Here is a 27,349-nt window from a genome sequence, read left to right as displayed (position 1 = left end):
GCCGTGATCTGAGTATCCAGACTTTGATGAGCTTCCTGAGGTGGTGGAGGAGAGCTCCTGTTTTGGAGCAGATAATTTATAGGGTAACGAAAGATGGACTGTTGTGTCTGTCAGCTTTGCTAGCCTTTATTACTGCTCAAGAGTGCGTTTTCCAAGTCTAATGTTGGAGTATATTATAGAGGAGCAATGGGAAGAAACATTCTCTGATAGTGCAGTAGCTGAGAAAAAAGTGAAGAATTCTACCTTGTACTGAACACTTAGCTTTTAAAATGAAAAGTCTTGAACTTTCACAAGTGGAGAGAATGGTGGAGGGAAGTACCTCCCAGTTCCCAGGCCTTCACTCAGGTTCACCAGTCTTAGTTCATCTGTAAACACCCCACCCCAGGTGACTTTTGAAGCACACCTGACGTATCATTTTATCCATGAATATTTCAGTGTATCTCTCTAAAAGATAAGGACTGTGTTTTTAACATAATTATTTTTTTAAAAAACCCTAGGAACAGTTCAGATTAGCTGGATAATAGCAATATAGATTGTAAGTTTTATACTTTTCACCTTGAATAAAGTGTTTCTAATAGCCAGAGTCACTTCAATAGCTATTTACTAAGAGCAGCCTTGCACAACACTATCTCTGGGCCAAGGGATACAAGACAGAGGCATAGTCTCTTCTCCAGGGGCTTTGAGTTATTTCACCATCCTTTTAGTAAGCCTCTGCCATCTCCCACCACCTCCACAACTCAGGGTCACCAATCATCTCACATCGCTAAACTTAATAACCATCAGTCCCCATCTTACTTTACCTGGTAGTGCATTTGATTTGATGGCTAACTGTTCCATCTTTCTTTCTCAAAATGCTCTCTTTATTTGGCCTCCAAGATGCCCCAACTCCACTGGTTTCCTCCCACTTCACTGGCCAGGCCAGGTATGCTCGGCTCCTTGCTGCTTCCTTTCCATCCCCAAATTCTCAGCTAAGGTGTCACTGGACCTCCTCTTCTCTACCTACATTCACTCACTGGGGACCTCAACAAGGCTGATGGCTCTGAACACCATCAGCACACTGAGGGCTTGAGAGACAGCCGAAGTTGCAGCAGCTTTTCAGTCCAAGCTCAGGAAATGTCCAGCCCCTTTGAGCTCCTGTCCTAGCACACTCCCTTAACTTCCTCTGCTCCAGCCACACTGCTTCCCTTGCTTTTCAATTCCTGTTTTCCCTCTGCTTACATCACCTTCCTCCAGGTATACACAATCTACACTCTCACCTTCTTTAGGTTTTGCTTTACAGTCACCCTCCTGAATGGGGCCCACTCTGACAATTCACTAAAACTGCAAAACTCCCTCAGCCCCTTACTGCCCTACCATTCTAATACTTGCCATAGAACTTGTCACCATCTGAAACACTGTACATTTTCTGTATTTTTTCATGTTGTATTTCTCCCTGTTAAAATGTAATAAGCTCCATGAACAAAGGGATTTTTGTCTGCTTTGTTCATAGGTTAATCTCCAGCTTCTAGAAGAGTATTTGGCACACAGAGGGCACTCAATGAATGACTGAATCTGCATTTCGCTCAGTTCTCCTTTTAAAGGGCAACTGTATATGGACCACACACTCGAGGTCTCCTGTCTGCTCAGACACAACTCCTGGACACATGGTCACCACTGTCCTTCAAGTTCCTTTTGTTTCCCCAAACCCCCCAAACTGGGATTATGTAGCAGTCCATTACCAGGACAAGGACCCATGTACTAAGATGAACTAACAATCCTCAAGAATGTCCAGGAAGAAAACCAAGAGTTATTCGAGTGGGAAGCAGCACACGTGTCCATCCCAAGACACTAACTCCTCAGTGATGTCCAAGACAGCAAGCCTAACACACAGAACAAAGGTGCTTCTTTATAAGTTATGTGTACACATATGATTTTTATTCCCTGAGTGATCTAAACATTACAAAGGCATCCCAAATGAATTTTCACTAAAACAGAAGAGCCCTTGCACAATGCTATCACCTGAGTCACATTCTTATGCCAATCACATCAGACCTCCCCTAAGCAGGATGCTGCACCACCTTTCCTTTTCTTTCTTTTCTGAATTCTCTTACCTTTGTGTTTAAATGAGGTAAGTTTCACAAACCCGGCTGTCTTGCCAATGGGTTTCAGCCCTGGGCAAGTTCGCTATGGATTCAGTGTGACCAAAGAAAATGACAGCAAAATGTTCTTCGGGTGAAAAGGGTTATACCCAACTTTATTTCCAGGTGGCAGATCAGTCACTAAAATCCCGTTCACTCAGCAAATCTGCATGTAGCAAGCCGGTCTCTGCCTCTGGGCCCCTGGGCCCCTCTGTCCGTACAGCCATCCTCCAGGCCTCTCTGCACAGTCGTCCCACACAGCTGTCCTCTGGGCTTCTGTCCTGGGCGCTGCCACCACTCCAGCCTCTGCTCTGCTCTCCTGCAACCTTGCAGCCCTGCCACCATGTCGTGCCCAGAGCACTGGGTGGAGCTCTTTTTATAGAGTCAACAGCCATGTATTGCCCACAGGTGTGCAGTGAGCTAGTCAACCACAGCCAGGTGAGAATCCTGGCCACAGGAACTCTCATTTTATCCACACCGGCCTAGCTCTATGATCACAGAAACAAAGGTAGTCCTTCCCCCACATTTATGCAGGACTTGTTGGCAATAACCAAGCCTCCCTGTTGAGGGGCGCGTAGGGGGCATGATGCTAAAAACAGAGATTGCTTGAGTGACATTTAAGGGGAAGTTAGACCCTCAGGGCCCAGTTCTCCCCGACACCCTTGTAGGACACAAGAGAAATAGTTTCTGTAAAAATGAGTATGAAAGACTACTGATGTAGGGAAATTAGGTACAGGGGAAGACAGTCATGGGGATTACATCTGTAAACCAAAAAATTAAGTGAAAGTCTGTATTCTCACCTGGAAAACCCCAAACTCCTTCACCTATTTAGTGCCAGAATCCAACAGACAGCCCACACACGAGGAAATCTGAGGTGTTCCTCTCGGGGGAGCCTATCACCACAGAGAAAAGACCTACAGATAATGGGGGTCCCCAAGCAAAAAAATCAGCTGGCAGTCTGAACACCCTAACCATATCAATCACAAAAGGCCCTCCCACCACACAGCTTCCTGCCAGGGTCTCTAGTGCCTCATTGTTTAACAAGGAGTGTTTGGCAGGAAAATATATATGAGCGGGGTGGAGAAAGAATTAAGGCCAGTAAAGCCCACTAAAAGGGACTCAAAGAGTTAACCAGTTAAAACTAGATACCCAGAAAAGACCCAGAGTTAATGAGTTAATCAGTTGAAGCTCAAAAAGGCCAGGAGCAACTTGGCATGGAATGTTTGAATATTCCCCAGATAAAGGAGGGTATCTCAGCAGAGCCCCTGTCTTTATTGTGTTAATCATGCAGGCCCAGCTTACTTTTTATTTTTAACTTTACCTATATGCTGTTTTTCCTCCTTTAGCCCTAACCAAGTAATTTGCAACCTGGGCAACAACTGATTTCAAGCAGGCCCAGCTGTACATAACATAGTGAAAGGCAGGAAAGATTCCAACTTAAAGATAAGATTGCATTTTAAAACCTAGGAAAGTTAAGAAGATTCTTTTTTAATTTTTTAATTTTATTTTGGTATCATTAATCTACAATTGCATGAGGAACATTATGTTTACTAGACTCCCCCCATCACCAAGTCCCCCCCCACATACCTCATTACAAGGAAGTAAGATTCTTAACTTACTCTTTAGCAAACAGACAATAACTCAGCCCACCTTTAGGGCCGAGCAGGCAGTCTTTTTTGATATGTTCCCAGACCAAGAAGCCAGTATCTCTGGGAGAAATCAGAACAGTAAAATTTGTGTTAACTTAATTTTAAATATTTGGGGACCACTTAACAAGTCCACACCCCCAGCCCTTTGTCACATTCCTGAAAAATCCTTAGAAAGAGGAACCTCCAACCTTTCAGTGTGCTCCTCTCTCTGGGGTCACCCTCACTTTGTAAGTGTGTAACTTTGACGTTTTCCCAATCTTTCAGAGCTCCTCTCTCTGAGGTCGCCTGTACTTTCCAAGTACGTAAACTTCTGTGGGTAAAATTGTATTATTTCCAGAATATCTCACCTGGCTTTAGTGCATCTGCATAACAACAGGCCTTCCTCAGGGGTGGAGAAAGTAGTTCATCTCCATATCAATGGATCATTACCTGGGCAACAGAGGGCTTATCTGAACCTGAGAGGTGAGGAGGAAGTCTTGCTTGCTTCTCCCCAAGGAGTAAAGAGACAGCCCCTGGCTGCAGTTTGTAAGCAATAAACGGGTTTTAAACTTTATTTCTCCCTTTGACTGATTTCAGTTTTAGAGGTATTTTGCCCCGTGATTTCCTCTCCCCATAGTTACATCTGGCAGTAGTCAGCAGGATCTCTGAACCCAAAATCTGTTAAAATGGGTGCGAACTATGGGAGGGCTGCCCCTAGAGATGGTGGGGAGATGCCCAGAAAGCCCCTGTGGGTGGTGGGGATGCCCCAGTGGATGCAGTGGCAGAGGGTGCAGCTTCACTTGTTACTAACCCCCCATCTGTGGGGCTTCCAATTTGGGAGCCCCTAGTGGGGAACTGGTCGAGGGTAAAGTACCCCCTAGAGGGTGGAGCCTTCCCTGGGGAAGGGTGGAAACACGGGAAGCTGCAGAATTAAGTACTCTGTGAGTTGAAAGACTGCTTGGAGACCCTAGGGGGCCGTGTAGTGGTTGGCATTGTGGGTATCTTTTCATGGAGATAGTAGAAAATGGTATACAGGAGAAAGAGAGGATTATTGAGAGGGTTAGTGAGGAGAGAGACACACTTCAGCATCACTTGGAGGAGCAGGGTGATAACCTATGGGGTGCTGTTAAGGAAGAGAGTTACTGAAAAGGCAGGTCACGCTCCTGGGAGATTCCTTAGCAGCCATGAGGGGGGAGGCGGCTGGAGAAGCCATGTTGCAGGAGGCCCCGGGGAGGAAGCAGAGCAAAGAGTGGTGCCTTCACTCCCAGAGACGGAGGAGGAGCCAGGGGTTGGGGGGAGAAGAGGAGAGGCGGAGCCACGAGCCCATCTGCTACGGAGGCCACTGCCAGAGGTACCATCCTCTCCTGTTTTAAAGGCCCACCTGGCTGTAATTAAGAAAATAAAAATGAAACAACCACGGGCTCCTCAAGGGGAGGAGCAGCCCCCTCCCCAGGTTGTGGAGCACTCAATGCTCCGCCCCTATATCCATGATGACCTGGTGGACATGAGCATCCAGTATAGGCAGAAGCCATCGGAATCTTTGCCTTACGTGGCTTTTACGTCTCTAGGATATGGGGATGGAGGAAGACCTTGTTATTTCAGGTACAGAGATGAGTAGAATGGCTTCCCTGACAACTCACCCTTCCCTCCGGCAGTGGTTGCAAAATGCCCATGACGCCTCAGGGAATCAGACACGCCTGGAATGGCTGACAGCTGCCATCAGGGTAGTTTGGCTTAATCGGGGTGATTTACCATATTTTCCCAGTAGTTGGAAAACCTATGCAGTGATTGGAAAAGGTACTGCAGGAATTGGGCATGAAACATATCATCTATTATCATCTATAATATGGACCCCAGGACCCCGATGAGGTGTTCACTGTAGGAATGAGAAATCTGGTGCTCCATACAGCTCCCATATCTCTCTTTGGGTCCCTAGTGACTACTCTTGCTCCCCACATAGGCAACCCATAAGTGAGGCTACTTGTACTTTAGCAGATCTGGAGGAGGTGGAAACAATAAGGGCACAGAAGTTAAGTACAGGCTACGAATGAAAGTAGAGGTGCCAAAGGTCCTGTGAAGGACTCGAGGACCCAGATGTGGGTTGATTTGATAAAGGCCAGGGTAGTGAAAGAAAAACTTGATGAGCAGTCCAATAGAATCTTGCTAAAACTGTGGCACCAATTAAAGCCAGAGCAGCAGTTCCAGCCGCTGAGGTCCAGAACATGGAAACCAGTCAAGGACTCATACCCAGCCTGTGTCCCTGCAAAACTTCATGGAAGACAGTACTCAGGATTCGCTTGAGCCCTCAGCCCCACAGGACGAGGATTGCACATCGCAGTTTGACTGAGGTGAGGGGAGCAGGGGTTAAAGGTCCCCACCTTGGGGGACATGGTGGGGACCAGAGGCCACATGTAGAATTAGCAATTCATTGGTCCCTCGTGAATGTATGTGTCCTGGCGCTGGTGGACACAGGACCTGAGTGTTCTCTGATTTATGGCAACCCTGAGCATTTTCCCGGGACCGCTGCTGTGACAGATGGCTATGGGGGTACGACAATTACAGTGAAAAAAGACTAAATCCCACTGGGAACAGGGTGTTTACACCCAAAGGAGTATACTGTGTGCTCTGCCTGTACCTCAGTGGGTGACAAATACTAAGCAGTATAAATTGCCTGGGGGGCATAAGGAAATTGGAGAAACTCTACAGGAGTTGGAGAGGGTGGGCATCATAAAGCTCACTCATAGTCCTTTTAATTTCCCAGTGTGGCCAGTGAGAAAGCCAGAAGGCTCCTGGCATATGACCATGGACTACAGGGAAGTGAATAAAGTCGCACCCCCTTTGCATGCTGCCGCCCCCTCTATAGCAGACATTCTGGACACCCTTAGCCATGAACTGGGAACGTATCATTATGTAGTAGACCTTACTAATGCTTTCCTCTCTACTGACATAGCACAGGAAAGCCAGGAACAGTTTGCCTTCATGTGGGAAGGCCGGCAGTGGACATTCACTGTCCTTCCACAGGGATACCTCAACAGTCCCACCATCTGTCATGGACTTGTAGCCCAGGACTTGGCCACATAGAAGAAACCGCAAATGGTGAGGCTGTATCACTATAATGATGATATTATGCTCTCATCTGATTCTCTTTCAGATTTAGAAGGGGCAGTTCCCTGCTGCAACATCTACAGGAAAAAGGACAGGCTGTGAACAGCACCAAGGTTCAAAGACCTGGATTGTCTGTAAAATTCTTGGGGGTTATCTGGTTGGGTAAAACTAAAGTTATTCCTGAAGCAGTCATAGACAAGGTCTAGGCTTTCCCTACTCCTACCACTGTGGTAGTCTTACAAAAGTTTTTGGGTCTTTTTGGCTACTGAAGAATGTATATCCCACAATTGGCACAAATTCTGAAGCCCTTATACTGGTTGGTACGAAAGGGCATCAGGTGGGACTGGGATGAGACATGTGCAGCTGCTTTTATTGCTGCCAAGTGGGCAGTCAAGGCCATGCAGGCCTTGAATGTAATGGACTGATCAAGGCCCTGTGAGCTACATGTTCATGTAAGTGAAGATGGTTATGGACAGGGTCTTTGGCAGCGGCTTGAACGGACACGCCAACCTACTGGATTCTGGTCACAACTATGGAAAAGAGCAGAGGTCCAGTACACCTTGATAGAGAAGCAACTGGCTGCTGTGTAACATGCCTTGCTGGCTACAGAGCCCATTGCCCGAACAGCTCTGACCAAGGTAATAACTACCAATCCCATCGAGGGGTGGGTGCGAGACTGGACCCAAAGGCCACGGAGTGGTATGGCACAGAGGCCTACACTAGCCAAATGCGGTGCATATTTACAGTAATGCAGCACCCTACTAGCCCCTCAAGTGGAGAACTCCAATGCTTATTGGGGCCAGTGACCTATAACAGTGGAAAGAAGGAAGAACTTGCTTTTGAGCCATTGGTAGCCGAGAGTCCTTAACAGGAGGGAAAAGACCCTATACCTGAAGTTGCTTGGTATACAGACAGCTCCAGTCATGGGCAGCCCCCAAAGTGGAGGGCTGTGGCTTTCCATCCTAAGAGTGAGACAATATGGATGGAGGATGGAGAGGGGAAGAGTAGTCAATGGGCTGAGTTGCAAGCAGTATGGCTCATGATCACCCAGGAGCCTTCCCCCATAGTTGTCTGCACTGACAGCTGGGCCGTCTATTGGTGCTTGACCCTGTGGCTACCAACATGGTACCATGCCAACTGGATGGTTGGTCACTGGCCCCTTTGGGGACAAGAGTTGTGGCAAGACCTATGGGCCTCTGGCCGGACTAAGACTGTTACTGTATATCATGTGACTGGCCATTTGCCTCTGGCAACCACAAGGAATGATGAAGCAGACACACTGGCCCAGGTGCGCTGGCTAGAAGGAAAGCCTGCCGCTGATGTGACCCAATGGCTACATCAGCATTTGTTGCACGCAGGGCAAAAGACTATGTGGGCTGTAGCCCGTCAGTGGGGCTTGCCACTGACCTTTGAAGAAGTCAGCAGAGCCCAGAAGGAGTGCCTTGTGTGCTCTAAGATGGACTTAAACTGAGTCCCACAGCAACATGGGACAACAGTAAGGGAGCCAATACCCCTTGTCAGATGGCAGGTAGACTATATTGGGGCTCTGCCCATAGCAGAAGGATATCGGTATGCCATGACTTGTGTGGCCATGGCTACTGGACTATTGGTTGCTTTGCCTGCACATTGTGCTGATCAGCAAACCACCAAGAGGGGCCTAGAGCATCTCTCTGCAGCCTACGGTGGGCTGCAGGTGATCAAGGCACCTGCTTTACTGTACATGCATTACAAGGATGGGTGCAGCAATTAGGAATAAAGCAGAAATTTCATGTACCATATAACCCTACTGGGGCAGGCATGCTAGAGAGGTACAATAGTTTGTTGAAATCTGGCCTAAAGTCGGACACCAATAGTATAAGGGGTTGGTCAGTTTGCTTATGGAAAGTGCTATGGCATTTGAATGAGAAGCCATGTAAAGGAGCTTTGAGCCCTGTGGATATACTAACACACCTTGCTGCCTCTCCTATACAATTCTATGTGCAACCCGAAGAAGAGTTATTGAAGCCAGGGTATGGCCAGCACGGCAACATCCTGTTGCCAGCCCCAACTGCATTAAACCCCTGGAGACACTGCATTAAACCCCTGGAGACACTGCTGATTGGACATTTTGACACATGGACCAGCGATGGCTGGCCCTTCTAGCCAATTGTGGGAAAGGCCTGGAAGCTGGCCTTGTATTCCTGGAGTAACAGCAGAGTGGCCCCCAAAGATCATGGTAATGTACCCAAAACGTCCAGGAGGTAAGAGCACATCTTAGAGCGAAGTTTTGTTTTATTTTTATGGCCAGTGCCTGTACCTCCCGGAGCCCTATATATTGACCCATCTGTCACTCCCACAGGGAGGGGGGTTAAAGTCTGGTATACTAGATCAGGATGAGATCCCATTCCTGCCACTCTTCTATCACAGGACCACTCTCTAGCATGTATCCTACCTGATGGACAAGATTTGCCTATGCTGGTGTCATTAATCATGTATCTTATCGCCCTTAAGGCTATTTTCTCCTACAGTCCTTGTGGCCTGAATATGCCCCCTGGCTGCAGCTGCCGCATGATGATTGCTCTGAACCCTCAGCTAGTGCCTGCCTATGGAATGGACGAGCTATGGACTTAATCTGTGTAAGGCTTTGAACCTAGCTGAATCCTCTGGCTTGAGGATTAACATTATTTTATTACTGTGGCTACTGTATATCATTAGTCTGGTCACAATACTCCAGTTTTCTCGCCCAGGGACCACTGGGGAAGAAGGGAAATGAGTAGATTGTAAGGCGAGATTTCTGGAGGGGTGGCCTGTGGATAAAATTGTAATATTTCCAGAGTATCTCTCCTGGCTTTAGTGCATCTGCATATTCACAGGCATTTTTCAGGGGTGGAGAGTTGTTCATCTCTTATCAATGGGTAATTACCTGGGTAATTACCTGGGCAACTTTAGGGCTTATCTGAACCTGAGAGGTGAGGGGGAAGTCTTGCTTGCTTCTGCCCAGGCAGGAAAGAGATGGCCCCAGACTGCAGTTTGTAAGCAATAAACAGGTTTTAAACTTTATTTCTCCCTTTGACTGATTTTGGCTTTAGAGGTATTTTGCCCCACGTTTTCCTCTCTCAGGAGTTACAGCAGGAAAACTAAATAGCAAGATCGAAAACACAACAAGAAATGGAATACAGGAGAAAAGGAGAATTAAAATTTAAAGGCTCATTCCAGATGGTCCAACATCTAAGTAGCAGGAGCTCTAAAATGGAAAAACAGTGAAAACGGAAAACAAGAAATTACCAAAGACATAACATTTAACAAATTCCAAAATCTGAAGGACTAGACTTTTTAGCACAATGAAAGAAAAAAGCCCCAGAACAAAGACACAATACTATGAACAGCACTGCTGATAAAGAACACATTCAAGAGATGTTCAGAGCAGGGGAAAGTCACGTCCATGGGACTTGAACAGCATGGAGCTGGACCTCTGCAGTATAGCTCTGGAAGGCAGCCACAGAAGAGAGGAAGGCAGCCACAGAAGATGCGGTCTTTGCCTGCTGAGGGAGACCTGCAACGCCCAGTCACCTCAGCCGGCCAGCCTCTCCTCCCAGGGCTGGCATCAGCACAGCACAGCACAGCACAGCAGCCATGAGCAGCCTGAAGAACAACATGTCAAGAAGGGTGAGGCTATTTAGGAGACATATTTCTTGGGGGGAAAAAAAAGTTTATCCAACACAATGTGGGAAGTACGTTCAAAGGTACCTTTTAAGCTGATGCAGCCTAAAGGAAGATCTATGTCAGAAAGCCAAATATCAATCAGATGGAAAAAATGCAGCACTGTAATTCAAACACACACATACGCAATAGGTACAAGAAGGAAATGTCTGGCCCAATTTGGCTCAGCAATAAAAACACCAAATACAGATTGAAATCAAACCAAGGACAGGCGCTGGAACAGAGGACACCAATAGAGATCACCTAAACACCAATGATCAAAAGTAGCAGAACAAGCATATTACTTGGCAAGGTGAGTAATGGACTGAAAGTCTGTGTCCCCCCCACCAAAATCTGTATGTTGAAGCCTGACCTCCTAGTGTGGCTGTATTTGGAGATAAATCTAAGGGCTCGGAGGAAGTCAGTCATGAAGGTTAAATGAGGTCCTAAGAGTGAAGCCCTGATCCAATGGGATTAGTGTCCTTATCAGAAGAGGCACCAGGGAGCTAGCTGCACACTGAGGAAAGCTGTGAGCATAGCCAGATGGCATCATCTGCCCATCTGGGTAGAGGCCTTGGAATGAAATCTACCCTGAGGGCACCTGGACCTAAGCTTCAGCCTCCTAAACTGAGAAATCAGTCTCTGCTGTCTTAGCCCCTGTAGTGTTTCATTGTGGCATGGCAGCTGCACCTACTAAGACACAGTTGGAAGTGGTCATCCTGGAAAGGCTCGGGGACATAGGGCTGACAAATTTAGTTATCCTTTTACTATTACTGGAGTTTTTCCTTGTCTCCATGGTTTTTATAAAAATTTAAATTAACTAAAAATAGTGGTATAGTAGTGTTAACAATAAGATTTAAGATCATATTAAAAAGAAACATATGTACCCTTTTGAAAGGAAAAATATGCTTTTAAAAAGTTGCAAATAATTCAGGCCTTCTTGTGATGTATTTCTGTGTACAGTTTAATAATAAAAGTTTTAATTATATTTTATAGAAATTTGGAAAATGTAGAAAAACAAAGGATAAAAATGAAAAGCCTATGTTCTCCAAGTGTACAAAAAAAATTCATGTGCAGGCAATCCTGCTATCAGACATTGAAATTATCCTGTTAAATTTACAAGCAATGCTGCAAGCAACCTTCTTTATGACTATTTTTTAAATGTTTGTTCAGTAAAAGACACCAGCCCTATAGTCTGAACATGAGTTAGCAAAGATCCAGAGAAAGTCAATACCAAAAAAAGCATTTAAATAACTCAAAGGCCACAAAGCTGGATGAGCAGGCTTGGAAATGGGCATGGAGTCTTCTGCTGTGGGGGGCTGAGGATAGTGCCCACAAACAACCTAGCCACACAGTGCAGGACTCACCACTGCCCATCAGAACTGGGGTATCCGGGCCAAATAGAAGAGCTGAGTCCAGGTGCTATGGAAGCTTCAGTGGTTCACAGAGAAAGCTTGTAGGCCGAGACTGTAATCCACTCAGAAAGGAGCAGGCAGGGAGGGACAGGCTGAATCCCCTCATGCAGGTGATGCCTTATACACGGCCTCTTGAGGGGCTCTTTGAAGACAGAAGCAGTGTGGGGGCTGCATTTATTTTAGGTGAGTCAGGTGGCCAGCCTTGGACCTGTCTGAGGAAGGAACTAAAGAGATTCATGAAGTTGTTCACTCAAACATTTTGGAATTAATGGGCTGTCATAGGACCCTGAGTGACTCACAAAAGCATGTGTTTATACTGACGTGACACGAAAACATAGCAATACTGATTTTCTTCCACATGCACAGCTATGCAAGCTGGTCATGGGGTTGAAGAAAGAATTACCACGAAACAGGACAGCTACATGTAAGAGAATGAAACTGGATTACTGTCTAACTCCATACACAAAAGTAAATGGGAAATGGATAAAAGACCTGAATGTAAGTCATGAAACCATAAAACTCTTAGAAGAAAACATAGGCAAAAATCTCTTGAATATAAACATGAGCAACTTTTTTCTGAACACATCTCCTCAGGCAAGGGAAAAAGCAAAAATTAACAAATCAGACTACATCAAACTAAAAAGCTTCTGTACAGCAAAAGGACATCATCAGTAGAACAAAAAGGCACCCTACAATATGGGAGAATATATTTGTAAATGACATATTCGATAAAGGGTTAAAATCCAAAACATATAAAGAACTCAGATGCCTCAACACTCAAAAAGCAAATAACCTGATTGAAAAATGGGTGGAGGATCTGAACAGATACTTCTCCAAATAAGAAATTCAGATGGCCAACAGCACATGAAAAAGATGCTACACATCGCTAATCATCAGGGAAATGCAAATTAAAACCACAATGAGATATCACTTCATACCAGTTAGGATGGCCAACATCCAAAAGACAAGGAAAAACAAATGCTGACGAGGAAGTGGAGAGAAGGGAACCCTCCTACACTGGTGGGAATGTAAATTAGTTCCACCATTGTGGAAAGCAATAGGGAGGTTCCTCAAAAAACTAAAAATAGAAATACCATTTGACCCAGGAATTCCACTCCTAGGAATTTACCCAAAGAAAACAAGATCTTAGATTCAAAAAGACATATGCACCCCTATGTTTATCGCAGCACTATTTATAATAGCCAAGATATGGAAGCAACCTAAGTCTCCATCAGTAGATGAATGGTAAAGAAGAGGTGGTACATATACACAATGGAATATTATTCAGCCATAAGAAGAAAACAAATCCTACCATTTGCAACAACGTGGATGGAGCTGGAGGGTATTATGCTCCGTGAAATAAGCCATGAGGAGAAAGACAAGTACCAAATGATTTCACTCATTTGTGGAGTATAAAAACAAAGCAAAACTCCACAATGAGATATCACCTTACACAAGTAAGGATGGCTACCATCCAAAAGACAAACAACAACAAATGTTGGCGAGGTTGTGGAGAAAGGGGAACCCTCCTACACTGCTGGTGGGAATGTAAATTAGTTCAACCATTGTGGAAAGCAGTATGGAGGTTCCTCAGAATGCTCAAAATAGAAATACCATTTGACCCAGGAATTCCACTTCTAGGAATTTACCCTAAGAATGCAGCAGCCCAGTTTGAAAAAGGCAGATGCACCCCTATGTTTATCACAGCACTATTTACAATAGCCAAGAAATGGAAGCAACCTAAGTGTCCATCAATAGATGAACGGATAAAGAAGATGTGGTACCTATACACAATGGAATATTATTCAGCCATAAGAAGAAGACAAATCCAACCATTTGCAACAACATGGGTGGAGCTAGATGGTATTTTGCTCAGTGAAATAAGCCAGGCAGAGAGAGACAAGTACCAAATGATTTCACTCATATGTGGAGTATAAGAACAAAGAAAAACTGAAGGAACAAAACAGCAGCACAATCACAGAACTCAAGAATGGACTAACAGTTACCAAAGGGAAAGGGACTGAGGAGCATGGGTGGGAAGGGAGGGAGGGATAAGGGCTGGGAAAAAGAAAGGGGGTATTACAATTAGCATGTGTAGTGGGTGGAGGGCACGGGGAGGGCTGTACAACACAGAGAAGACGAGTAGGGATTCTGCAACATCCTACTATGCTGATGGACAGTGACTGTAATGGGGTTTGTGGGGGGGACTTGGTGAAGGGGGTAGCCTAGTAAACATAATGTTCTTTATGTAATTGTAGATTTATGATACCAAAATAAAAATAATAAAATAAATATAAATAAAAAATTTAAAAAGCAAAGGTGCTGCTTACAACCAAGAACAGAGAAGTGTGCAGAATGGGGCTGGTTGTGGAAGGGGAGGCATTCAGGAATTTTTGGTCTTGGAAATTTTTTTTAATGGAACTTAGAACTAACCTCAGTTCTTTTTCCCTGCAGCCCAGGCTTCAAATTTAATCCCATCTTAAAACCTTTCTGAACAAATATGCAAACTTTTAGTTTCGGTTTTAAAAACAATGCCAGTTACTAGCCTTACTTAACAGGATAATTTATGGCATCTAAGTCAATAGCATTTAGCTAAAAACAATGAGCAAAAGGCACATAAAAATTATCTCAAACAGTGTATCTTGAATCACATCACTTGAGGGACATTTCACTAGTTGCAGATGTTATGATAGTATATAAAGAAAACCCTAAAGATTTTACCAAAAAGCTATTAAAATTAATAAATGAATTCAGTAAAGTTGCTGGATACAAGTCAATATACAAAAACCTGTTGCATTTCTATATACAAATAAAGAACCAACAGTAAGAGAAATTAAGTAAACAATCCCATTTACAATTGCATCAAAAAGAATAAATACCTAGCAATAAATCTAATCAAGGAGGTGAAAGACCTGTACTCTGAAAACTGAAGACCCTGATGGAAGAAACTGAGGATGACACAAACAAATGGAAAGCTATTCCATGCTCATGAATAGGAAGTACCAATATTTTTAAAACAGCCATATTACCCAAAGCAATCTACAGATTCAATGTAATCCCTATCAAAACACCAATGGCATTTTTCATACAACTAGAGCAAACAATCCTAAAATCTGTATGAACCACAAAAGACCCCAAATAGCCAAAGCTACCTTGAGAAAAAACAACAAAACTGGGGATATCACATTCCCTGATTTCAAACTATACTACACAGCTACAGTAATCAAAACAGTATGGTACTGGAACAAAAACAGATGCATAGATAATCGAATAGAATACAAAGCCCAGAAATAAACCCACACTTATATGGTCAACTATTACATTAAATGGCAAGTGGGGAAAAAAGTCTCTTCAATACTGTTGGGAAAACTGGGCACTACATGCAAAAGAATAAAACTGATCACTGTCTTATACTATACACAAAAGTGAACTCAAAATGGACTAAAGATCTAAACATAAGACTCCTAGAAAAACATAGGCAATAAGCTCTTGAACATTGGCATCAGTAATTTTTTTCCCAGGCAAAGAAAACAAAAGCAAAAATAAACAAGTGGGACAATATCAGACTAAAATGCTCTGCAAAGCAAAGGAAACCAACAAAACTAAAAAGGCAGCCTACTGAAGGGGAGTATATATTTACTAATAATATATCCAATAAAGGGCTAATATCCAAAATATATAAGGAACTCACACAACACACAGACACAGAGAAAAATCCAATTAAAAAACAGGCAGAAAGTTGAATAAACATTCTTCCAAAGACATACAGATGCCAACAGACACATGAAAAGATGCTCAACATCACTAATCATTAGGGAAATGCTAAACAAAACTACAGTGAGGTATCACCTCACACCAGTCAGAATGGCTACTGTAAACAAGTAATAACAAGTGTTGGTGAGGATGTAGAAAAAAGGGAACCGTTGTATACTCTTGGTGGGAATGTAAATTGGTGCAGCCACTATGGAATACAGTATGGAAGTGCCGTATCTCTGCCAACACCAAATGCAATGGTGTATTTTTTCCCTACATATATGTGTAACAGTAACAATATTAAACACAGCAGTAATATAATAGTAGTATAACTTCACCCGGGCACCCAGAGCTGATTCCAAAGTGTGTAAATATGTAGGAGGGGGTCTTCCCACACATATTTACAACAAGCAATTCTTGAACACCAGCAGGGTGTTGGAGAACTCAACTCAATCCTGATGCTATCTGCCCAGAGACAGCACCAGACTCCCAGGTTAAGGGCTCTGTCCTACAACACTGCCCTCCACCCACCACTCCGGAGGCTAGTCACAAGCTCCAGGCAGTTAGTTACCTGTGCTTTTGACCTACAGGCTACAGATTGGAGGTTCCACCGACCTCCCCTGTAGGTTTGATTAATTTGCTAGAGCAGCTCACAGAACTCAGGTGTGGGTAAAATTGTAACATTTCCAGATTATCCTGCCTGGCTTTAGTTCATTTGTATATCCTCAGGAGTGGAAAGAAGTTCATCTCTAGGGCATGTCTGAATCTGAGAGTTTAAGGGGAGGGGCTGGCTGGCTTGCTTGTTTTCTTCTGCAGCAGGGGAAAGAGAGACTGTGATGGACTGCAGTTTGTAAGCAATAAACGGGTTTTAAACTTTATTTCTCCCTTTGACTGATTTCGGTTTTTAGAGGTATTTTGCCCTGGGATTTCCTCTCCCTGGACTTGCATCAGGAAAACACACTTACCAGTTTAATAAAGGATACCACACAGGATACAAGTTAACAGCCAGATGAAGAGATACATAGAGCACGGTCTCAAAGGAGCTTCTATCCTCATGGAGCTTAAGGCCTGGCCAGGTGTAACCATCACCTAAATCAACATAAATCAAGATAATTGGAGGCATTCTGGTTCCCCAAGCGTAGAAGCTCCCTCCAACCAAAAAGCAGGATCCAACCGAGCACATAAATCAGAGTGAGCAAGCTCTTCTCACAGGTTTTGTGAGGGTTTCTTTGCATAGTCATGACTGACTAAATTATTGGCCACTGGCTGATTCAATCTCCATGCCCTGGCCTTGGATAGGGGTCCAAAAGTCTCTCTCTTGTTAACATGACAAAACACCTGTTTCACCTTTAAGACTACAGTGTTTTCAGAAACTGTGGATGAAGACTAAATATAATTCATTATATCACAATAGGTTTCCCAAAAACTAAAAACAGAAATACCAAACCCAGCAATTCCACCTCTGGAGAACTTACCCAAAGAAAACAAAATCACTAAATCAAAAAGATATGCACTCCTGTGTTTATCACAGCATTATTTATAACAGCCAAAACGTAGAACCAACCTAAATGTCCATCAACAGATGAACCGATGAAGAGGTGGTACATACACAATAGAATATTATTCAGTCATAAAATAGAATGAAATCTTGCCATTTGTGACAACACAGATGAACCTGAAGGGTATTATGCTAAGTGAAATAAGTCAGACAATGAAAGACAAATACCATTCAATTTCACTTATATGTGGAATCTAAAAAACAAAAAATGAAACAAATGAACAAACAAAAACAGAAATAGATTCATAAGCACAGAGAACAGACTGGTGGCTGTCACTTGGCAGGGATAAGTGAAATAGGTGAAGGGGGAAAACTGGTGAGAATGTTTGATTATCTTGATTTAGGTGATGGTTACACATGTCAAAATTCATCAAGCTGTACACTAAGATTTGTATATTTTATTGTATGTGCCTCAATTAAAAAAATCTAAAAAAGAAAAAGGAACATTTAAACCTCAGAAATGTTTAATCCTTTGTTTTATTAGCCAAGTAGCCAATTCCTCTGGCACAGTAAGCTTGAAAAAATGACCCAGGTGTTTAATAACTTCACAGGAAAGCCCCAGCACCTGGGGATGTTTTTTCAGACTTTTGATCAAATCAGTGGGGTCACAAGAACTCCAGACTACAGGAAAATGAGTGGGAAATGGGAGCACCATGCTAACCTCTGCTAACACTGGCAGCAGGCTCCCATTTACCATCAAATAAATCTCCAATAGCCACAGGAGGGATTACCAAGAAAAGAGAATGAAGAAATAGGTTTCCAAAGGTCTAACAACTTCTTGATAGCATTGCTTCAAGCCTCCAAAGCTACATATGTGCCTACATGCAGAGGCTGTAATCAAAACTTCAGAACACCCCTGGTCCTCTGGGACCCGACTACACAACAGCACTGACTCGTTCTGTGGGCAGAATTAAAAAGGTCCAGCCCTAGAACTGCAACCACAGCCACAGGAAGTTCCCAAAGTGTTCATACAGTCTGTCGAACAACAGCCTCCTCAGCACCACTTCCCAACCTCTAGGAAGAATCTTCGAAGACTGCTATAAAAAGCAATGATCCAGACAGTGACTGTAATGGAGTTTGTGGGGGGGACTTGGTGAAGGGGGGACCCTAGTAAACATAATGTTCTTCATGTAATTGTAGATTAATGATAACAAAATAAATAATAATAATAATAATAATTTTAAAAAAAGCAATGACCCAGAATTCTCTAAGTGTTGATGCACTTAAATGTTCACTTCTCCCTTTATTAAGCCAAAAGGATTATATCTACCTTCTATGTAAGAGAACACAAATTCTACTGCTAAAGGGTAAAGCTTAAATGCCATTATGACTTCTAAGAATTTCCATGTTCCTAATGACTTACAAAAGCCATGTTTTAGTCTGTTCTTGATGAAAGTATCCTCAACATCATACAAATACTAAAAACATCTAGTGATAAATGTGAAGGTATAATGAATAAGAACTAAAACCAAGACTTACCAACAGCAGCTGGAATATACCCACTTTAGGGTTGAAAGGTAAGACCACTCCTCACCAACACCTTTCCCTTGTCAGCTCTCTAGGTCTCAAGGAGGTGAGCACAGCCTCTTGTCTGACTCACCTGAATTCTGCCTTGGCTGTACCGTCTACTTGAGGAGGCATGCGGGGCGGCTGTATCCAGGAGCAGCTTCTGCGTGAGCCTGCCAGGGTGATCAGGGTCTCTGCCATCATCTTCATCTATGTCCTGGTCACACTTCCATTCCTCATCTTCATTCAAAGTGGGCAGGTATCCAGGTATGCCCTTCCCTGTCCCTGACCCAGAGCTCTGGTCACTACAGAGCTTTGGGCTCTCTGAGCCTGTCCTTGTATATTCCAAATAATTATCAGACTTGAGGAATGAGGGGTAGGTATTCTCCTCCATGGTGGACTGGATTTCTGTCTGGGCCTGGTCAAGCATGGCAGGATCGATCAGCTGCTTCATGATGCAGTCCTTTATGAAGCTCTTGGTGGCTGGCTTGGTTTTGCCTGGACACAATGCCATTATTATCAAGGATGTACTTTTGGTAAATAGCTTTGGCCAGCTTCAGCCTTTTTTCCTCATTTGAAATCCAGGGCTCCAGTTTCCTAAAGCCACTGCAATCAAACCAGAAGTCCAAGATCAGCACCGTCCTGCTTCAGGAAAGTCCTAAACAGGTTTATCCCATCTTCGTCATCTAATAAGTAGTGCAGTGACTCAGCCCACGTCAAGTAAGGTGGGGTGGGTGAAGCGCTGCCCTCAGGCTCATACCCCATGTCCAGAACTGAGTGCCTCGGAGTGGCTGCTGAAGTCTCGCCTTTGATACCGGCACCCTTCCCGGAGCAGAAGCTGTGGCTGATGGGCCTGGGGTCTGTGGACACCAGCTCACCCTCCTCATCAGGCACTGGGAGATGGGGGGCATCTTCAGTGAAACTTGCTCCAAGGTCCAAGGGGAAACCTGCTCTTGGACATTCATTTTGGGACTGCACCAATGAGCAATGAGTGCTGCACCTTAATACATCAGTACTTACAGCTCCAAAGGGAATCAATCTGTCCTGTTGAAACCATTAAGAGGACAACCATTAGGAAAAGTGGGTTCATGGAAACATGACCTCAGAGGTTTTCTCAAGACAAAATTCACAATGATGCCCTCCCACATGAACTCAAAGTAGAAATTCAGTTTGTATTTTCAGTCTTTCATCACAAGGTTTGTACTATATTAGAACAGTTCCTGGAAACTTTTACAACTACAGGAGTATCTCCAGCACTAAAAAATTAATGCCCAAGACACAGAGAACACCAACTCCCCTAGTGTCATTCTGTGAGAACATCACAGGGCTTAGCAGCCTGGGGACCTCCCATCTTGGCCATAACCAGTCCTTCCCTCTAACCTCCAGGAAGGCAGGAGGCCTGGAAGAAAAAAAGGCACTTTCAATCCTCCTAGTTGTATAAACTTGGGCGACAGCCAGTCGCATATATGTAAGATGAGGATGGGCACCCTACCTGCCCCATGGGTTCTGTGATACTCAGAAACGGAAAGGAAGGCCCATCGCAAACCATAAGGTGGTGGTCGTGTTCACCCCCCCCATTCTCTGGGCCCACAAGTCACCATGCTTTCTACCTACCCCGTCACCTCACACTTAGCATCCCCTCACAACATACACAAGCACACAGCACGTTGCTCCTTCCTCAGCACACCTAAAAAGAGCAGTTAATCATGGGTCACTTTCCACATCAGCTGAGCAAACAAAGGACACCATCCACATGCACATGCACAGGGGCCTTCTCACATTGCCAATGTGCACAATCTTAAAAATGCTTCTACCAGAAAGGCACACTTAACTTTTAAAACCTTGCTTACGAGGAAAGTATCCTTCGGACAACAAATGACAATGAGTACTCTAAGGAACAGAGAAGGTATGGAGAAAATGAGATCAGAACACAATTAATTCTTTTTGACTAAGGAAGCATACAACTCACGTAACTCCACGAGCTGAAAACCAAACCACCCACCCACTTAAGAGGTCAGGGAACTACGGGTTTCATTCTCTCTGCTGCTACAAGCCTGTCTTGGGTCTGAGGGAAGACTGTCCTCAGTCAGAACTCTGCCATGGTCTTTGGTCCTCCCTATCACACCCTACAGGAGCTCACAGAGCCCATGAACTGGGGCTAGTAAGCCTCCCAACCTGGCCAAAGGGGGTGACTGCAACAAAGCCTGCCACAGTGTAAGAAGCATGTAAGAAGCTAGAAGAGCGCTTAAGAGAAGCATGTCAGTTCCAAATGCCTGCAGCTCTGAACAAGACAGAAGAAGTAAAATAAAATCCTAAAACCTGGACCAACACAAAGGGTAGCTCTATCTAGCCAACACTACGCACTCTTGGCCCAGGCCTACATGTAATCTGCCCCCTAAGCATTCTCACACTGCACATACTTCGCCTGCCAGCAGCTTTGATAGCTGCAAGCAAGAAGCATCCAGAAAAGGATGATGGATCAAAGATATGTGCCCCAAATGACATTTCTATAGCTAATGACTTTTTATGAAAACTACTGGTAGGCTGCAATCTAGGCCTCAGCAAGAACAGCAGGAAAAGCTTGTTTCTTATTCTTAAGGTTGTGCACCCTGCTGCTCATGGACCACTTCCACTGCAGTCACATTCTTTGAGCCCCACAAACACGGAATGAGCAACTTCACTGTCTTAGCTCCACTTCAGCTCATCAACTACTATCTAATGTACTCTTGTCCCAGATGTCATCTCAGGAAAGAAGGCCCACACCCAGCCCCCTGAGCCTATCCTTAGAGATACTCTGTTATTAGCCTTGAGAAAGAACCAAGTCACTGTGTTCAAATGGGAGGTTAATTCTGAGTCACTGCCACTTTCTCTTAAGATGCTTACATCTTCTATGTAAGTTATTTGTAGCAGTCTGATTTAAAATTTTTCTGCAGGACACACAGCACTGAGCCCAAGGTCTTGCAACTAATGGAGCCAATAAATTTAATTAATCAACAGTAAAGGAAAACAACAGTTGTTAAAGATGTTGAACATTAGCACTTTACAGATGTTAAAACATTAAGCATTGAAATAGCAACAAATTCAAGATTGACCCCTTTATTACAAAACTGTGGCTATCTTAAAAGACTTAACATTTTAATTCACATGTGAACAAGTTCCCAGAATCCTTTAAAACTACTTTTCATTGCCCAGAAGAAACATTTCTTATAATTCACATCTATTTTTGGCTGTCAACTGACAGAAGACCTTTGGTGTTCCTGGAAGCACATGAACCTCTCCAAATTACTGACATTACTGAAACGTGCTTCAACTCCTGCAATCTCTGCGCTCCCACACCTTTATGCGCTCCCATACTTTAGTACACCAAGTATTTAGTGTACACACGTACACACCACACACAAAGCAGTTACATTAATTCAGGTTGGAGTCAAATGCCCACAAGCACTGAATCTGGCAAACAGCCTGTAACCACCACCAATAAAGGGATTCCATTAAAGGAATCTACAGCTCTGATACTGCATTTAAAAATCTCCTTTAGTCACTACCAAAGCATACCCCCTGGGTACCACAGCAGCCTGCTCAATGCTATAGATGTGTATATATTTATTTTACTCAAATAAAACTTTTGAACTTTTTGATTTATGCAGAGCATAGAAGTAACAGAGTGTGATCCTGACATTTTCCCAACTGTCCATTAAACTCTTCAAGGGTTAGGGCTACTGTTTTACATGTAATCCATCCCCCCACCATAAATTCTCACTGACCAGTGTAACCTAAAAAAGTCCATTTAGCTTTTCTGAAACTACAAATCCAAGAAACACGAACACCTGCTGAAAATCGAACAGAAACATTGTATTGTATATGCTTCCCAATCCTCCTTCCCTAAACAGAAGTTCTTAAAACTGAAATCCAGATACTGCTGACTCTCTTGGGAGTCAGATTTAGCCTGTGTATGTTCTCCAACACAGGGCCTGTGGGACCAAGTATGCTTGAGATTCTTCCTGAAGAAGCAGGGAACATAAGTGCAAGCAAAAAGAAGGGGCACAATAAGAACTCTTCATAAACTATCTTAGAGCTAGAGTGCTAGACTGAGAAAAATCCTCAGAGAACTGACGTATTTTTCTCAACTGACTTTAGTGCTGAGATAAAGTTTCAGTGCCCTGGCTGTGCAGCTCGTTTCATGGGAGACCAAATTCCAAAATGTGGGAGAAAGGTGGACTCTAGGACCCACACTCAAAAGTGAGTTCTTGGGCAAGGCCCAGACCTGAGAAGAGTACAGCCACTCAGACAAGCCAGACCACAGCGACGCAGCCTAAGGCACCTCTGCCTCGAGGGAATGCCCTCCTCGGTTTCGGACTAACACCGGTTTTCCTTGGGTCGGGTGGGGGGAGGCTTCTGGGTCTACATGTCTCCAGGATCCTGCACACAATGTCTGGACCCAGAAGCTACTCTGTACCTCACCCACACCCCAAAACATGTCCCAGGCCCACGGACCGTACCATGCAAACCCAACACATCAGCTGTGGACGCCAGCCTCCTCTCGGAGGACCCCCCAACCCCTTCTCGAATCCTGTATCTTCCTCACAGCCTTCCACTCACCTAGAGCGAGCGTCTGCTCTTCTGGAACAAACCCCGCACTCCTCCCATTTCAACCCAGCTCTTGCCTTCTTCCCCTGCTGCTAGCATCTACTGACAAACCTGCCCACAAGGCCTTCGGCACGCCCTCCCTCACCCTCTCACGGCCTCCCGCACAGCCTCTCCTCAGGACCTACTCTCTCCTGCCCCGCCTCCCTCACTGACGCCCTCACGGCCTCCCGCACAGCCTTCCCGCAGGACCCACACTCTCCCGCCCCGCACGGCCGCCCCGCCCCGGCCCGCGAGCCCCTCTTCCGGGTCCCGGCCCGGCCTACGCGGCCTACACGCGCCGCACAGCCCGCGCCCCTCAGGAATGCGCGCTGGAGAGAACTACTCACCGGCGCGTGGCTGCGGCACGGCCCACGCGCTCAACGGCGGCGCGGCGGACGGGACGGAACGGAGGAGCGGCCCCGGGCGGCCCCCATCGCGGCGGCGGCGAGACGGCCCGAAGGAGGGCGCGGGGCAGATCGCGGGGCCGCAGCCGACGCCGGCCGCCCGCTCTCACCGGATCGCTCCGAGAGACGCAGCTCCGGCTCGACTCCGGCGGGTCCTGCGGCGACGGCGGCAGAGGCGGTCGCAACCGTTTCTCGGAGCCGGGAACCCGAGGCCAGAGCGCCGGAGCTCAGCCCGGCGCGACCCCGCCGGCGCTGCCCGGAAGCGCGGGGGCGGAGCCAACGACAGAAAGAGGACACTGGGCGGGGCCGGTAGCAGGAAGGGGAACCACGGCGTGGGGCGGGGCCGAGAATCAAGGCAGAACCAGTGGACGGGGCCGAGAGAGTGAGGGGGGAAGAGAGCGCGGGGCGAGCGCGGGGCGGGGCCGGAATTGGAGCGGGACTACTGGCGTGGGGCGGGACCGGACCGTAGGCGGGGCGGTAAGCTCTAGACCGAGACGAAGCACTGGGAAGGGCAAAGAACTCGTGGGAGCGTGGAGCGTGCGTGCGAGCCCTAAAGCTCCCTAGGCTTCCTTGGCGCTGGGAGCTGGACCAAACGCGTGGGAGGGGGCAGGCATGCCGGCAGGGCGGAGCCTTGGGCGAGGGGTGGAGCAAGGAGTTGCCAGAAACCCCCAGCGGGCTGCGGCGGAGCAACTACCGCAGTTACCTGGGCTGGGGCGTCCGGGAGGGTGACGTGGGGAGGCGCCCCCGAGAGGGTCCCTGAATGACGGTGGCCACCAGGACGGTCTGGCCGGGTCGCCGAGTCCCTGTCTCCCCCGTCTGTATGCCTGCTGTCCCTCAGCTGGTCGGGACCCTGAGAAGCTGAGCTCCACCCTCCCTGAGTCCCAGGCAGTCCAGATTCAGGACCAGGGCACACAGTAGGCAGTAGGCATCCAATAAATGCTGGCTGTCACTTGGGCGGAAGCCCCAGCTTCCAAAGGGCCCTCGGCTGAGACTGGCTGAGGCCCCACCCTGGCTGGGTCCTCCTACCTAGATTTCTCTTAGCCACTATCCAAGGTCTGGATAAGGGCAACCCTTCCCATCACTGTCCTCGGCTCCCACTGGTTCAGCCCGCCCAAAAGCAAGGGCTTCTGGGTGTCCCCATCCTGTACCCACCCCTCCCGCCCCCCACTGCCACCATGGCACCGCTTGCCTAACCTGCAAGCCAATTCCATGTTACCCACCCACCATGGCCTCTCCCTGAGGGAAGGATGTGAGCACCAGGAATGGATTACTGCCCCTAAGGAATCGCTTCTGCCACCCACCATGACCACACAGGACCCTGTCCACAGAGCTACACCAGGCCTGGCACCTCAAGAAATGTTCCCAGCAGCCACCAGGGGACAGCTATACCCCAGTTCTACAGATAAGGAAGTTGCAGCTCAAGCCACATAGGGTCCTGCTCACCTTCTCATGCCCTAGGGCTCCCAATGCATCCCACACCATCCCTGGCAGCCCTCAGCTGGCCAGCTCTCTGGTACCTTATAGCCCTTCAGCTTCCTTCCCTGGTATCTCCTCCACACCACCCTCCCTGGGCATCTTGTCACTTGCCCACATTCATGCTTCCACTATGCTGTTCCCCCAAATTCCCCAGGTACCTCTAATGCCATGGTACCTTCTGGGCACAGCTCATCCTCACTGCCCAACCTCATCCTACATAGCTCCCCAGCAAGGGCAGAAGTCCCAGCTCAGGGTTCCCTGAGCCACCAGCCAGCCTCCCACCCAGCTGCCCACCGTGGCACCTGGGATGAGCAGGTATGGAGGCACCCCAGGTCCCAGCCACTGCCAGCCTGCCTGTCCCAGGACTCAGCATAGCATCTGATGCCTAGGCTGTTGTAGGAAAGTGGGACAGTGAGGGATGAAGGCTACCAGGGAAGCACCCAGGCCATCCTCTAAAACTATCACCATGCCTTGGAGCAGGCTGAGCAGGGGCTAGGGCCATGGGTATGGACAGCACATCACAGGAGCTGTGCGGCTGAACCAACACTGGCCCCACTAGGATCCTGACAGGTGTCCCTGTCACCTGCATCCAGCTGGGGTTGCTTCGAGCCCCACAGTGCTGAGCAAAGGGGATACTCTTCAAGCCCCTCTCGAGTGGGCTGGACAGACAGCAGGACCCCCAACACACTGGCCCTCAGAAAGCTTCCCTACTCCCAGACACAGGCCCCCAGTGCTTGCCTTGGTTCTGCTGAGCTGCTGCTGAGGCCAGACCAGGCTCCTGGGGTGATGTCCATACCCATCCTCCTCCTGGCCTGTGGTTGCAGGTGTCTCCAGGCCCTGGGACCAGAACAGGGCCCTTGGGTGTCTGGCTCCTTGGGACCCTCACCCTGCAGGGACAGGAAGGTAGTCAGAAAGCCTGGAAGAAATGCAGCAGGCCTGTTACAGTGGGTTATAGCTGTAGGCACGAAGGGGAGATTGTCTTGGGGGAGACCCAAGGAAGGGGCACAGAGAGGGCTCTGGAGAGAGGCAGGAAAGGCAGTGCTGGCGCCTGCAGCGGCCAGAGATGAGACCCGACATGGCCCTGGGAGCTCACTCTGAACAGGAGGGTTCTGTGAGAGAGCACCCTTTTCATTAGAGACCTTTTAAAACAACCTTTTACCAGAAACAGGAGTTTGCCACTAGAGGCTTTAATTTGATTAACTGTAGATGACATTTAGGCTCTCCAGGAACTAAGTGAAAAACTTAAGAAGAGAAATTGTTTCCTTAGACATAAAAGGAATCCTCAAAGTGAGCTTTGAAGCCTTACACATGTTGGTCCATAAGGAAAAATGCTAATTAAAAGTGATCCGGAGGTATCATCCAAGCTGCACTGAGGAGGCATCTTGAGGCACACCCACATGGCCCAGTACATGATGGTGGGTTAGCTAGAGATAAGATCTTGTGTGACAGGTCCCATTGTCTTTCTGGAAGGTGAGGACAAGGAGGGATGGCCCTGATTAGGGCTTCTGGTGGGAGACATGAGCCTCAGGCTGAGCTCCTTCCAGGCTCTCCATTCCCTGACCCTCTACCTGGTCCAAAGGTGTGGAGGTGAGGTGGGTGGGCAGGTGAGGCCCCTACGAGGGAGGAAGGCCTTGGCTCATCCAGTTGTGGTGCATGAGGAGTGGGCTTCCCTTCAAGGGTGCAGCCCCAGCCACACTGTCCAGCCACCTTCCCACCATCAGCCCAGATCCCCGGGCTCCATCCCTTGTCCCTGAGTGTCCTTTTTCCACTGGTTCTAGGTAGAGGCAGATGCTGTTTGTGACCCCATCCCAATCCCAGCAAAGGACTTGGAGACTTAACACCAAGGTCGTGAGATTTAACACTAAGGAGAAAAGCTATAAAACCACATGTACAGAGTGCCTACTTCTCTGAATACAGAAAATGCATATAAAGGCAGGAAAGCTGAAAAACCATCCCAGAGCATTAATACCAGTTATTAAGGGAGAGCAGAATTAGGGGTGGGTTCCATTCTCTCCTCTACGTTCTACAACCCAGTGGAAACCACAAAACTCCTCCTTTCTATTGAAGGTCAGTATAATTTCAC

The 27,349-nt window shown here is 46.6% G+C and overlaps 1 long non-coding RNA gene across 2 annotated transcripts; it reads right to left on the bottom strand.

Moving 5' to 3' along the window:
- LOC130683867 (uncharacterized) lies at window positions 1-24,057 on the bottom strand. Of its 2 annotated transcripts, XR_008997905.1 has the most exons (4): window positions 23,734-24,057; window positions 18,855-19,804; window positions 16,662-16,785; window positions 1-10,471 (listed from the first exon to the last, which is right to left on the bottom strand). It is a non-coding gene; the product is annotated as an uncharacterized LOC130683867 (long non-coding RNA). The 2 variants fall into 2 exon arrangements; XR_008997904.1 differs by lacking the exon at window positions 1-10,471 and having other exon boundaries at window positions 16,559-16,785.
- Window positions 24,058-27,349: the final 3,292 nt, after the last annotated feature.

This window comes from Manis pentadactyla, chromosome 5 (assembly GCF_030020395.1).
Source record: "Manis pentadactyla isolate mManPen7 chromosome 5, mManPen7.hap1, whole genome shotgun sequence".
NCBI classification, from domain to species: Eukaryota; Metazoa; Chordata; class Mammalia; order Pholidota; family Manidae; genus Manis; species Manis pentadactyla.
This window is presented reverse-complemented; position numbering and strand designations above follow the sequence as displayed.